Source organism: Bison bison, unplaced genomic scaffold, assembly GCF_000754665.1.
Source record: "Bison bison bison isolate TAMUID 2011002044 unplaced genomic scaffold, Bison_UMD1.0 scf7180017845889, whole genome shotgun sequence".
Classification (NCBI taxonomy): domain Eukaryota; kingdom Metazoa; phylum Chordata; class Mammalia; order Artiodactyla; family Bovidae; genus Bison; species Bison bison.
In genome coordinates this window covers 102,144-114,916 of record NW_011476462.1, presented here as the reverse complement: position 1 = coordinate 114,916, position 12,773 = coordinate 102,144, and the positions used below count along the sequence as shown (strand labels likewise).

At 53.3% G+C, this 12,773-nt stretch overlaps 1 protein-coding gene across 1 annotated transcript in view; it reads right to left on the bottom strand.

The window, feature by feature from the left end:
- The window catches only part of LOC104986989 (TBC1 domain family member 22A-like), a 170,216-nt gene that overhangs the window by 101,790 nt on the left and 55,653 nt on the right, over positions 1–12,773 (bottom strand). The window contains exon 2 of the mRNA XM_010837746.1: positions 5,652–5,722. The gene's annotated coding sequence lies outside the window, so the exon portion shown is untranslated. The remainder of the gene's footprint in view (positions 1–5,651; positions 5,723–12,773) is intronic.

Sequence of the window (12,773 nt, the reverse complement as noted above, 5' to 3'; positions counted from 1 at the left end):
GACAGGCCTCCCCCCGGAAACGCCCAACACGCCCAGCCTGGCCGTTCCCACCTCTCAGCCCGGGATGCTCTCCCTTCCCCCGCCTGGCACCCCCCAAGACCAAGGCCCCTCTGAGCTCACGGCTCCCTCCACCTTGGGTCCCATCCCCTGCATCGTGGGCCGGCAGACCACCACTCACAGGCCACGTCCAGCCTGCAGGGAACCTTTTCAGGAACACAGCCACACACCCTCATCATAGGAGAAATCTCCCAGCAACGTGGGGAGAGCCAGGCGGCTGCAGCGCCCACAAGAGGCGGTGCCGCCCCATGAAGCCACCGCCTCCGCCTCTGCCAGGCCGGCTCCCAGCCTCTGGGGTCTGGGCTCCAGGAGCGGGCGCCACAGCCGTTCCACAGGAGCGCCTGCCCAGCGCCCACCCTCCTCCCGGCCCCGGGGCCGAGGGACACGTCCAGGCACTGCGTCCGCCTCCTCCTCCTCAGAGAGCAAGCGGCTCCTCAGCGGGGCTGCCTGGTCTGCCCTGCTGGAGTCGGCACCGCCCTCTCCAAGGAGCCCGTGAATCTGGGTGGGACCGAGACCCTGCAAGGCCCCGTCCCTCCCTCCTCAAGTTCTGGCTCCCAGGTCGCCGCCCCAGCCACCAGCCCGGCCCTGGGGGCCCCTCCTACTTCACTCCCGTTTTGTTCTGTAACATCAGCCCTTCTAAGATGCTGTGAACTTTAGTCACTGCATTTACCGCTATCTCCTCTCACTGGCATGCCAGCTCCAGCACGCAGGAATCCTCACCCCTCTGTTCACAGACATCCCTGGGGCTCAGGGTACCTTTTGGCACAGCAGATACTCCGCAGATACTTGGTGGATGAAGGCATGAGGTCAACAGATCTGGGATGACACTGCCACACCCCAAGAAGGGTCCCCACCCAGGAGGCTAGGAGGTTGTGTCTGAACTAATTCATGAGAAGTAGGTAAAGAATATATCTGCCAATGCAAGAGACGTGAGTTTGATCCCTTGGGAAAATCCCCTGGAGGAGGACATGGCAACCCACCCCAGTGTTCTTGCCTGGAGAATCCCACAGACAGAGGAGCCGGCGGGCTACAGCCCATGGGGTTGCAGAGTCGGACACGACTGCGCGACTAAACACCAGCAACAGGGATGGGCTGGCGCCCTCCTCTGGGCTGGGTCTGGAGGTGGAGGAGCGGATGGAGGTGGAGAGACAGAGGACAGACACCCTCGCACAGGTGACAGCCGCGGGGAGCCCTGGGCAAGCTCGACACGGCCTGGCGCGGGAGGAGGGTGGACACGCGTGCAGTGGCCGGGTCAGGGCACTGGGGCCGCCGGGGGGGCGCCGGCTGTGGCCGGAGGGGGCGGCCTGACACAGACCACCTGCAGTGCCACCGGTGGACTCTAACTGAACGGGAACAAGGACCCAGAAAGTCTCGCCACCCTCAAATGTTAACTGAAGAACCGAGACAGAACTTCTGAAAGGCAAGGGCATCGAAGCGGGGATGCGGACAATGAGCAAGCCCACAGCCTCCTGACGCTCCCCTTCCTGAAGGAAAACACACACATGCAAGTTGAGGCCTCCAGATAATTAAGCAAGACTGGAAATTATGCAAATGAAATATATTCAAGTATGCAATGAATTTTAAATGACAGAACTACAGAAAACTTAATTGCTGTATTAGCATGCTATAAAAACACTAATCATAAATGTAAAACAATGCACGCATATACTTATATCAGAATTGTCCTGCTGACACAAACATCAAGTCGCTCCCTCCCGCCGGGTTCACGTGCAAACTCACCTCGATGAACGGACAGAAGGAAAGACGGCGTAAGAGCCTCACTCGTCGTTTCCAACCACCCTACCGACTGCCACGGATGGCAAGTGCTTGGTTTTTGTTGGATATTTCTGAAATGCTTTTTTAAAAGAGCCAAAAATGTAATTTTCTAGAGCATTAAATTTTTAAATTTTTGTTTCATGTCTGAGTATAGTTAATTAACAACATTGAGTTAGTTTCCGGTTTTACAGCAAAGTGTTTCAGTTACACACGTACAATCCCCCGTTCTTGTTGCAAGCTCTTTTCCCATTTAGGTTATTACAGAATATTGAGCAGGGTTCCCTGTGCCATGCAGCAGGTGCCTGTTGGCTATCTATTTGAAGGAAAGCAGTGTCTACAGCATTGGTTTTTAAAAGTTTCTGCACCACTTGCATGGAATTTCAGCGTTAGATGGCGTCAGAAGCGGTTTACCGGTGAGCTCTGGAGTACGGGTTAGCTCTCCTGAGTGACCAGAGCCCGGCTTCCCATCTTTCTTCATTAAAGCGGCATCTCCTACTCATCCATTAAGAAAGTGCTCGTCCACACGCCACCAGGACAGTGTTAACGGCAGACCCTGAAACATCAGGCAAGCCGGTGGTCTCCCTAAATGAGGCAGAGCATAAACTCTTACCGACAGGCGCCGGTGAGTCAGGCCCAGCCGCGCCCCCCCAGCGCTCCACCCAGGGGTGCTGCCCTCGACGTCTCATCTCCCAGCAAGCTCGGGGGTGCCCTGCGTTGTCCCTCAGGGGGCCGGAGTGTCCTAGAGCGGCGCCCCCCACCCTGGACCCGCAAGAGCACCCCTGGGGAATCCAGATGGCAGCAATTACCAAGGCCCCCGGCTAACACAAGTGTGAACCCAGAATGGAAAGCTGCAGGGAGAGAGGAGGCCCAAAGCCCACACACCCCTGCCATGCCCGCCCCTGCCCCTCCCCCCAGCCTGGGCCAGGTGCTCGGTGGAACCTGGAGTCGGTGCACACCCTGGGACCGCAGTCCACCCCGGGATCTGCTCCATGGGCCCACACGTCAGCATTCGCAAGAACTCCCCAGGAGACAGGAGCGTGAGGCCCTCAGAGAATGACTGAGAGCTAGTCCTGACTGGGTGACCGCTGCTCCACCCCCGGCACAGCCCCAGGAGCCCCCGGGTGCTTCCTCCAGGACACTCGTGGGCCTGACACTTGTAAAGGGCCCAGCCCAGGACAGATGCTCAAGAAACACCTGCTGAATCTGGGCCGAGTGATTAACGGGGTTCACTGTGCTCTCCAAGTCTCCCATCAGAGAACACGCCCTGAGGCTGACCGTGCCAGGGGCACCCCAGGACGAGCACAGAGGCTCACGAGCTCCGGGTGTGGTTCACAGGACGGGAGAGGAAGGGCCTCACAGTCAAGACTTCCCCCTGCCTGCCCAAGCCCATGTCTGACCAGCACCCCTTAACTGCGTGGGTTCCCTGCCCCGGATGCCCAGATCCCCTCCCCACTCCCTGAGGCCACAGCATGTGCAGGCGGGAGCCCGTCAGGTGGGGGTGACACCCCTGCTGACCCACACAGGCCTGAGTAGTCAGTGAGCACCGTCCCCAAGCACCCACCCTGGCTTTCTCCTCAGTGGCCTGGGACCCTCCTCCCCTTCCATCCCGCCCATCCCAGCTCCTACCCCTTCCAAGGGGCATGACCCGCTGCTGGCACAGGAATCTCACACTGCGCAGGACGGCACACAGCAAACACAAGAAACGTCTGCAGAACAAGCAAAAAGGCAGAGGAGAGGCGCGGGGAGAGCCGCGTGCTGGGAGGACAGGCGCTCTGTCTGCAGGGGGCCAGCTCCACCCCAGGGCCAGGGGGCAGAGAGGGCAGGGGCTCCCTCCTTCTCGGCGGGCCCCAGGAGCTACGGGGACGTGGTTGTTCCCCTTCCCTGCTTTCCCGGCCACAGACAACACGCCCAAGACCGTGGAACTGCTCGGGCAACGCTGGGCGAACAAGGGGAGGAGGCAAGCTGCAGTGCCTCCCCCCGCCCGGGGCGCCTGGCTTCACCCCACAGCCCTTCAGGAGGTGGCCCAGCCCTGGGCACCTGGCCTCCCCGCACCCCCCCTCCTACCCCTTGCCCCCACCAAGGGGTCAGCTGACCCGCCGGTTCCTGGGGAGCCTCGGTGCTGGTTCTCTGCCTCCCCAGGCCACGTGACCTCCCATGTCGCTCACCCGGGAAACCCCGACACGCCCTTAGAGACGGCCAGAAGCACCCCACCTTCTCCGAGAAGCTGTGGGACGCCCTCCCTCTGGTGGCCCACCTTCGGAGGGACGGGCTCGGCTCACTGTCCCCAACGCCTTTTTAACTCATCTGTCAACGCAAGTCGAAGACAGCGAGAGCTGCCCTAGTCACCTCTGCCCTTTTCCTCCCCCCCAGCCCGCCTCCGCTTTCACCCGGGGGCGAAGACCCCAGACACGTGCCCAAGACACTGTCGCCCTCCTCTCGCCCTTTGGGGCTGCCTGCAGCCCACGCACACCACAGTCTGTGGTCCCCGATCACATCCCGCTGCACCCCTGACCAACCCAAGGCCCCCACTGTGGTGCTCTGGAGTCCGGCTCCCCTCCGCCTCTGGACAGGGGCCCCTGTAACCGGCAGTGGTGACGTGAACAAACGTCAAGAAGGCCAGCCTGTCTCCTGCATCCCAGCGCCGCTGGTCACAGACCCTCCCCCCCGCCCCCCCCCGCTTCAGCCCGGCCGAGCCGATCCGATCTCACGTCGCCCTCTGCCCCTCTGCCCACTGACCCCAGGCGGCTCTTCCTCCAAGGCAGTCACTGGGCAGCGTGTGAGGGTGTCTAACCATGACCTGCAGAGGCGGGGAGCTAAAGGAAGAGGCCGGGACAACGTAATTCACAGAGGGCTTTCCACCAGGAGGAGCACACCTTTCACAAATGCAAAACCTCCACAGAGACCCGGAAAGTCTTCCTAAATACGAACTTCCTAAAATGCGGCCTGGAAAGCCTGTAGCCTCTCTTAGAGAATGTTGGGAAAACCAGATACAAACGCTTAAAATAAAAAAACACCGAACAAAAACATTAGCAATTGCAGCGGGTCTAATTTTAATTGCAAGAGAATATTTGATCAATAAATATTCACTGTTCGGAGCTGCATCTGCATGCAGGATTACGAGGTACTAAGCTGCAAATTTATTAAAGCTCATTAGCAAGAAAGACTCTTTTAATACTGAAAGTCCAACCCAATTTAGGGTAAACTCTTAGGGGTCTCTATTGACTTAGTTCCCAAAATAACAAGGAAGAAAAAAAAAAAGGAAACGGGAAGAAAGCTGTCTAGAAACGACTCCGAGATGTTCAGCAGGGCCAAGCTCACTTCTGACATTGACTCAGGGCGAGAACCAGCTCCCACCTTCTCCCGAAGCCCCCAGAATGTGTTGCTCCGCACTGGGTGTGAGGGAGCCACAGCCCAGCCTCCGTCACACAAACACACACTGGTCTAACACCATCACCACTGATGCTTTTTAAAAGATTTCCCTGTTTGAGTCCTCAGAGCTGAAAGAATCTTCTATGCTGGAACCGTTTTATAACACAGGTTTGGAAACACCACAGAGACTTTAAAAATAATAAGATCAGAGAAAAAGAACACAGCCGTTATGATTTACCCTCATTTTCTCCCAGTCTTGGCAAACCAAGCCTGAAACTGAGCTAAGGATGGGAAATGCCATCACAGCCCCAGCCAAAGCCAGATCTGCGAGGTGGAGCTGGGACACGCGTGGGGCTCAAAGCCCGCCCGGGCCGGGAGAGCCTGTCCTCGTGGGAGAACGGTGCCTGGGCAGGGTGTGCAGGGTGGGGGCACAGAGGGGGGCAACTTACTGAGAGCAGCTTCCACGTGATGGCACGGACGGGCTTGGGGATCCCGGACCAGCTCAGCTTCCTGAGCTCCTCTGTTAACACAAGAGAGACGGGAAGAAGGGGGTTACGGATGGCAGGCAAAGCTTCCCCCCTCGGGTGACATCCTCCCCCAGTTCCTCAGGGGGCAAGGAGCCCCATAAATGAAACCATAATGAACCTAAATGAGAACAATTTCAGATACTGATTGTTTTCAACACACCGGAGAAGTTACCACTCTATTCAAACCAAGCTAAACGTGACCTGTTTGCCTTTAGATCTTAGCACACACTTGTTCTACACGGCCCGAGCGTCCCTGGAGCCACAGGGACAGGCCAGGGGCAGAGGACACGCTTCCCCCAGCCTCCTGCCTCCCCACACACCCACTCCCCTCCCTCTCTCCCCCCGCCCCCAGCTCACATCGTTCCTTCATCCCTTGTCACTCTCACCACTTACTCTTTAAGAAGACCTACATGAGGTGTGCTTCTCAGGACAGACTTTAATAGATTTATCTTTATAATTGAAGGATAGTTGCTTCACGACACTGTGCTGGTCTCTGCCATACATCAACACGAGTCAGCCAGAGGTATACGTGTGTGTCCCCCCCCATCTTGAACCTCCCTCCCACCTCCCACCCCATCTGACTCCTCAAGGTGGTTACAGAGCTCCGGTGTGAGTCCCGAGTCGCACGGCAAACCCCCACGGGTCACCGACTTTAAGGAGGTAGTGTACACGCCGCCACGTCCTGCCTTCTATTCGTCCCACCCGCTCCTTCCTCCCCAGCCCAGGTTCTACATCTGTTCTCTGTGTCAGTAGGGGTTTTGAAAGACATCAGTTCGTGGAGATAAGCTTGTGTCTACACAGCACGATTAAGGACGTAGCCACATCACACCCTGGGGACAATCAGGCGTCAACAGTGCAAGCCACAGCTGCCCCGACAAACACCCCAGGCTGGGCGGTGGTCACAGAGGGCGGGGCTGGCATGGACAGAGGCGTCTGGACAAGAGCAGGTCAGGGCGCAGCCTGGGGAAGCGGGTAAGCCAGGGCCCCGGGTTCTTCCCGACCTTCGGGGTCTCCTCGAGTGCCTCCATCACAGGCCCCGAATGGCCAGAGAGCACATTTCAATCTGTAGGTACCTAACAGTCAGACCTACAGAAACGGAAGTAATTATTTCTTTCCTTTAAGTTAGGTTCTTCCCTTAACAGCTCAGAGCTAATGATTAATACTAGGAATAAAGGAAATGATTAAAGAGAAGAACTCTGGTAATAGAATCAACAAAATACAAAGTCCTGACATCTAATCTCTTTCCAATTACTAAAGTCTAAGTAAAATAAGTACAGAATAATTGGGCGACGGCACCAGCAATAACTTGCGTTTCACGGCAATCTCAGAAAATATCAAATCTTCCCCAGTTCCCTGAGGATATTATGAAAAGCAGGAACCTAATATCCGAACACCAATAATGCGATGTTTACCAATCACGTTCCTGGGGCCTCAGTGGCTGCATGGGCCCGCTTTCTGAGGATTGTTTATGAAGAAAGCCTAGAGAAATCTCCACCACTGATGTCCTCTGAACCTCTCTCCTCATGAAGGACCCTCGCAAGACGGTACCTTCAGTCAACACAGTGAGACACGGTTCTGACTCTGGTGCTGAAAGGGAGCTTTCGGGTATGAGGTCCTCCAGGCAGCTTGAGTTAGTTGGGGCCACGGTCCTACTGAGTGATGGAGGAACAGGCTCAGAGAGGTGAGGGGACTCGGCCGTGGTGGCACGCAAACCAAGGGGCCTTCATGTCCCCGAGTCCTTCCCCACCGTGGACTCCCATTACTAAGAAGGCTTCTGCTAATGCAGACAGATCTCACAGACAGAAGGGTCCAAAATCAAACCTCAGCAGACTGAAACACCACTGAAGGTCCAAGATCAGTAAGACTGCAGGAATGAAAAGGCCGCTGCACACCAGGAGATCTTCCAACCTGATCCAGGTGTCAGGATGTGGGTGGGAGAAGTCCCAGGGCCACTCTGACAGGGGTCACGTGTGGACTTTCAACCCAGGCCCATCTGCCCCTTCCACATTTCCAACAGAATTCTGACTGTGCAAAGTGACGCCCCCCTCCCCCCACCACCACACACATACCCAGCCGGTCAGGGCCATCTGCACCTTCCACCTTTCCAGCAGAATCCTGACTGTGCAAAGTGACCACACACACACACACACTCACCCCAGCAGGTCAGGGGCAGGAACCCACCAGCCTGCTGTACATTCAGGCTGGGCTGGTTGGCATGGAGGCACACACACACACATCCCCACCCCCAGCAGGTTGGGGCACGAACCCACCCACCTGCTCTACACTCAGGCTGGGCTGGTTGGCATGGGGGCAAAGCCACGCCCTCACCAGCAGCCAATCTGGCCATGGGCCTGGGACCCCATCTGAACCTTGGGAAGAGAGCGCAGAGGAGCGGGGGCGCCTGAGGACAGTTCTCCTGGCTCTCTGGGGATCTGCTAGATCTCTGATCTCTGGATCTCTGCTTCCTCTGAATGCTGGTAGTGCCAGATGTCAAGCTGGGGGCCGGCAGCCCCCCACCCCACCACCAGCCTGAGGATGAAGCCAGCAGACAGGCACACAGCACCCAGAGACACGGAGGACCCCAGGTTCTGAGTTCAGCAAGACGGGCAGATACAAGAGTCAAAAAATCAATAGCTTGTCTCTACTGACAAAAAAAGAAGTGGAAAAGGTTACAGGCATGAGCTTAACAAGAAACGCACCAGAAATACCATGTGAAGAAAACGGGAAGATTTTACTTGAAGACAGAAAGAAACAGGAAAACACGGAGGTCACTGACGGACGCTAACAAGTATCTAAGGAACGCTTCCCTGGGGCCAGCAGGGCAGGGGAGTTACTTACACGGGTGACCGCACACAGACCCCACACGCGGGGAACTCACCTCTCGGTCCAAGGGCGGACCAAGGTAAAGTCTCAACCAGAGTAAGTGCTCACAGCACGAGGGGAGGGACGCGGCAAAGTCCTGAGGGGGAGGTGCACCCCGTCAGCAAGGTCTCCTCACAGCACGAGCGGAGGGACGTGGCGAAGTCCTGAGGGGGGAGGACTCAACCAGAGTAAGTGCTCACAGCACAAGGGGAGGGACGCGGCGAAGTCCTGAGGGGGAGGTGCACCCCGTCAGCAAGGTCTCCTGGAGGGCGTCAGAGCTGAAACGCGACCCAGAGGTGCAGAGAGACCACCTGAGAGAAGAGGGGGCCGCAAGGGGAACATTCTGGGCCCAGGAACAGCTTACACGCAAGGGCTTGACCACGGTGTGGAAAAAGGATCAGAGGGGCCAGCGGTCACAAGACCACCAGGCAAGGGCCTACTTTCGAAGCCCAAGGCAGAGGCGGTGGTGGCCGTGAGGGTGGCAGTGAGAGCAGGGCAGTGACCAGAAAGGAAATTCGGAGATAGAAGCAGGAGGAGGCAGATGAGGGCTAGATCACGCTGCTAACACGCCTACCCCTCTCTGCCTCCTTGGGTCACGGAGCATCGGCAGTGTCAGCCTCCCAGGGGGGAATCTTACTGAGAAGCAAAGACTCACACTACAGATGACTATGGAGGTGGGACACTGGTGTTCACATAAAGATGTTTTCAACTTTTACTTTTTAGAAAGCAAATGCACTGCTGTAGATGTGCTATTCATTTCTCATTCATTTTCTGCTTATTGAAGTCTTTCTTACATTTTAGTTTCCTCTCTTAGACGACTAGTAATTCTGCAGTCTGCAAGAAATACGGGGACAGAGCGCTGAAAGGAGAACCAAACACAGGCTGTCACCATAAAGACTCAGGCAGCTGAAATAAAAGGTGGAAAAGATCTGCCAGGGACGTGCTACTCATAAAAAAGCTAATTTGCTTAATAATATCAGAAAAAAATAAACATCAGTACAAAGAGGGATGTTCCGTAACAATAAGAGGTTCAACTCGTTAAGCAGAGATATCCTTCCTAAATGTGTGTACCTAATAATATAGCTTCATAATGCATGAAGCAAACCCTGAGAGAAATAGACAAACTTTCAATCGTAGGCAGAGATTTCGGTGCCCCTCCCTGAGCAACCGACAGAATAGGCATTTTAAAAACCAGTAAAGGGAGATGTGAACTGGATCTAACTGGTCTGCAGGACGCCACATCCACCACCTGAAGAATGCACATTCTTTTTAAGGACACACAGCATATTTACCAAGCGGGCCGCATGTGCTGCCCAAGCAAGTCGTGATAAGCATCAAGAGCTCAAAACAACATCAGGTTTATCTGACCAGATGCCTTAAGTGAGAAGTCACTCTACTGTGATACCCAGGAAATCCTCAAGTATTTGGAACTTTATTAACATACTTCTAAATATCTCATAAATCAGAGAAATCACAAGAAAAAAATTGTAAAATATTTCAAACTGAATGATAATAACAGATATCAACATGTGTAGGATATAACTAACACAATGCCCGGAGGGAAATGTATGCCCTTAAAAGCCTAAATCAGAAAAGAATAAAGGTTCAAAGCAGTGAGGTTCTACTTAAGAAGCTAGGAAAAGATGAGGGATTTTAAACAAAGCTAAACTAAAAGAAGGGAAATAAAATAAGCATGGAAATAAGCAAACTGCTTTAAAAACAAACAAAAAAAATCAATAAAAACGTGTAGGTAGACTTGACCACTGGGAAAAAGTGTCAGACATGAGAAAGGAACATCGCTACAGACCCTACAGCCACAAAGAAATAATAAACGGATCCTGGTGACAACTTTATGCCAATAAATTCAAACATTTACACGAAATGGACATATTCCTTGAGAAATGTGGCCTAACAAAACTGATGCAAAAGGCAGCTGGAAACACGTATCTCCACATCAATTTAAAAAATAACGGTGGGCAGGATAAAAGGCTGCTGCTGCTGCTAAGTTGCTTCAGTCGCGTCCGACGCTGTGCTACCACTTTGAAAAGCCACATGGCAGGGCTTTTTATTTTACGTAAAGTTAAACATATATCTGTCCCATGACCCAACAGCTCCACTACTTCATATTTGCCTAACAGAACTGGAAACCCAGGCCCACAGTGCAGTATCCACAAGGACCCTCATAGCAGCTTTTCCACGGGGGGAAGGCTTGTGAACAATCTGTGAGCAGGCGGATATGTTAACAAACTGCGATGTATTCATAGAAAAGTATACTGTCTCTGCTTGTAAAAAATGAATTGCTGTTACACCCATGACTCTGACAAACACATTTAGGAAAGACATCTCTACTTAACGAGTTGAACCTGTTATCACTATGAGACATCCCTCTTTGTATTGATGTTTGCTTTTTTCCTGATATTATTTCACAAATTAGCTTTTTTATGAGTAGCACGTCCCTGGCAGATCTTTTTTCCACCTTTTATTTCAGCTGCCTGAGTCTTTATGGTGACAGCCTGTGTTTGGCTTTTCTGCCGGCTCTCTGTCCCTATGTTTCTCGGAATCAGACTGCAGACTCACTAGTCGTCTACAAGAGAAAACTAAAATGTGACACGTGCTTTAATAAGCAGGAAATGAATGAGAAATAAAGAGCAAATCTTCTACAATCGCGCATTTGCTTTCTAAAAACTAAAATTCAGAACTGTCTTTATGGAAACAACACCAGTATCACAACTCCATACTCGTATGTGCTGTGAGTCTTCCCTTCTCAGTAAGATTCCCCCGGAGGCTGACCTAGCAGAGAGGGGCAGGGCAACAGACACTGGCTGTGGATTCAGCAGACGTGGGCTCCAGGCCCAGCGTGGCCAGTGAGACTCTATGGCCTCCCTCAGTCCTCTAAATCTCTCCTGAGCCCCAGTTCCTTCCTCTAAAACTTGTAACAAAACAAAAATACCTTCCTTGCTTGAGTCACAGAATCCTCGCATGGAACAAAGAAACAACACCCGGGAAAGTATCGTGACACACAAACCCAAGAGCTCGATCCTGCTAGGCTTCCGGATGTAATTACTCATTCCTCTCCACGAGCCCAAACCACGCAGCCATTGGGGCTCGTTTGTTCTAATTGGATGTAAAATCACATCTGAGACGGAACCAAAAATCTGTCACAGAATGGTGTATGCAAAGAACTCCTAATTATAAGTACCTTTTTTTTCCCCTGAAAAGCCAGGAATAATAGAAAAATCAATCCATAATTTATTTTTTTTCTAATACTCTTTTGAACTGGTTTTAAGTCTTATTTTTCAAAACTTTGGTAGTACTAAAATCTGGCAGAAACACTGAACAAAAATAAATGCATTAGTGTGAAAATGCATTAATGTTTTAAAACATTTTAAAACAAGAAAGAACACACATTTTGTATTATTATAAAATACTACTATAAATTGATGAGACTGGAAAACTCTTTAATACTTTACTAAAATGCGTAAAGTAAGAACGCTGGACTCTTCACCACAGTATTTTGTTTGTAGCCTGATTCACTTTGGTACAACGATAAAATTGTAGATCTTTCCAAGACACATAAGAAATGCACGCGCATTACTGTCACCGAGGCTCCCGTGCAAACCTAATACAGAAGCTGAGCTGTCTCCAGCCTCAGAGGGCCTGCCAAGCACATCTCTGGCTCCTAGAAGCCAGGGTATGGGCAAGGCGCATCCATCAGCCTGCTCTGACCGGCACATGTTGAGCGCCCCTCTGGGTAAGCTGCCCCTGGGGCCAAAGCCACCTCCACACTCCCCCTGCTCTGAGTCCATCTCACACATTGATTTATCCGGTCCGTGAAAACCGATCACTCCAAAGAAGCCTGGGAGAGTACGATCAGACCCCTTCCTACCCTCCAGGGGCTCGCTGCAAGCAGGAGGAAAGTGTAACACTGCATTCAGGGAAGCAGTTCGAGGAAGGTGCACAGCTGACGCGGGACACCGAGCAGAGGCGGCCTCCTCTCTGCAGGAGGGGATGCCAGGAACACCCCAGCGCCGCTGCTGGAGAGGCACCGGGAAGCCACGCCACAACCCAGCAGCTTTACGTCTGCCGGCCCCCCTTGACCTCATCGACACAACAGGAAGGGAACGGTGTCATAAACAGGGACGAGGGCATCCAGGAGGAGACGAGAGCAGACGCGAAATGTCT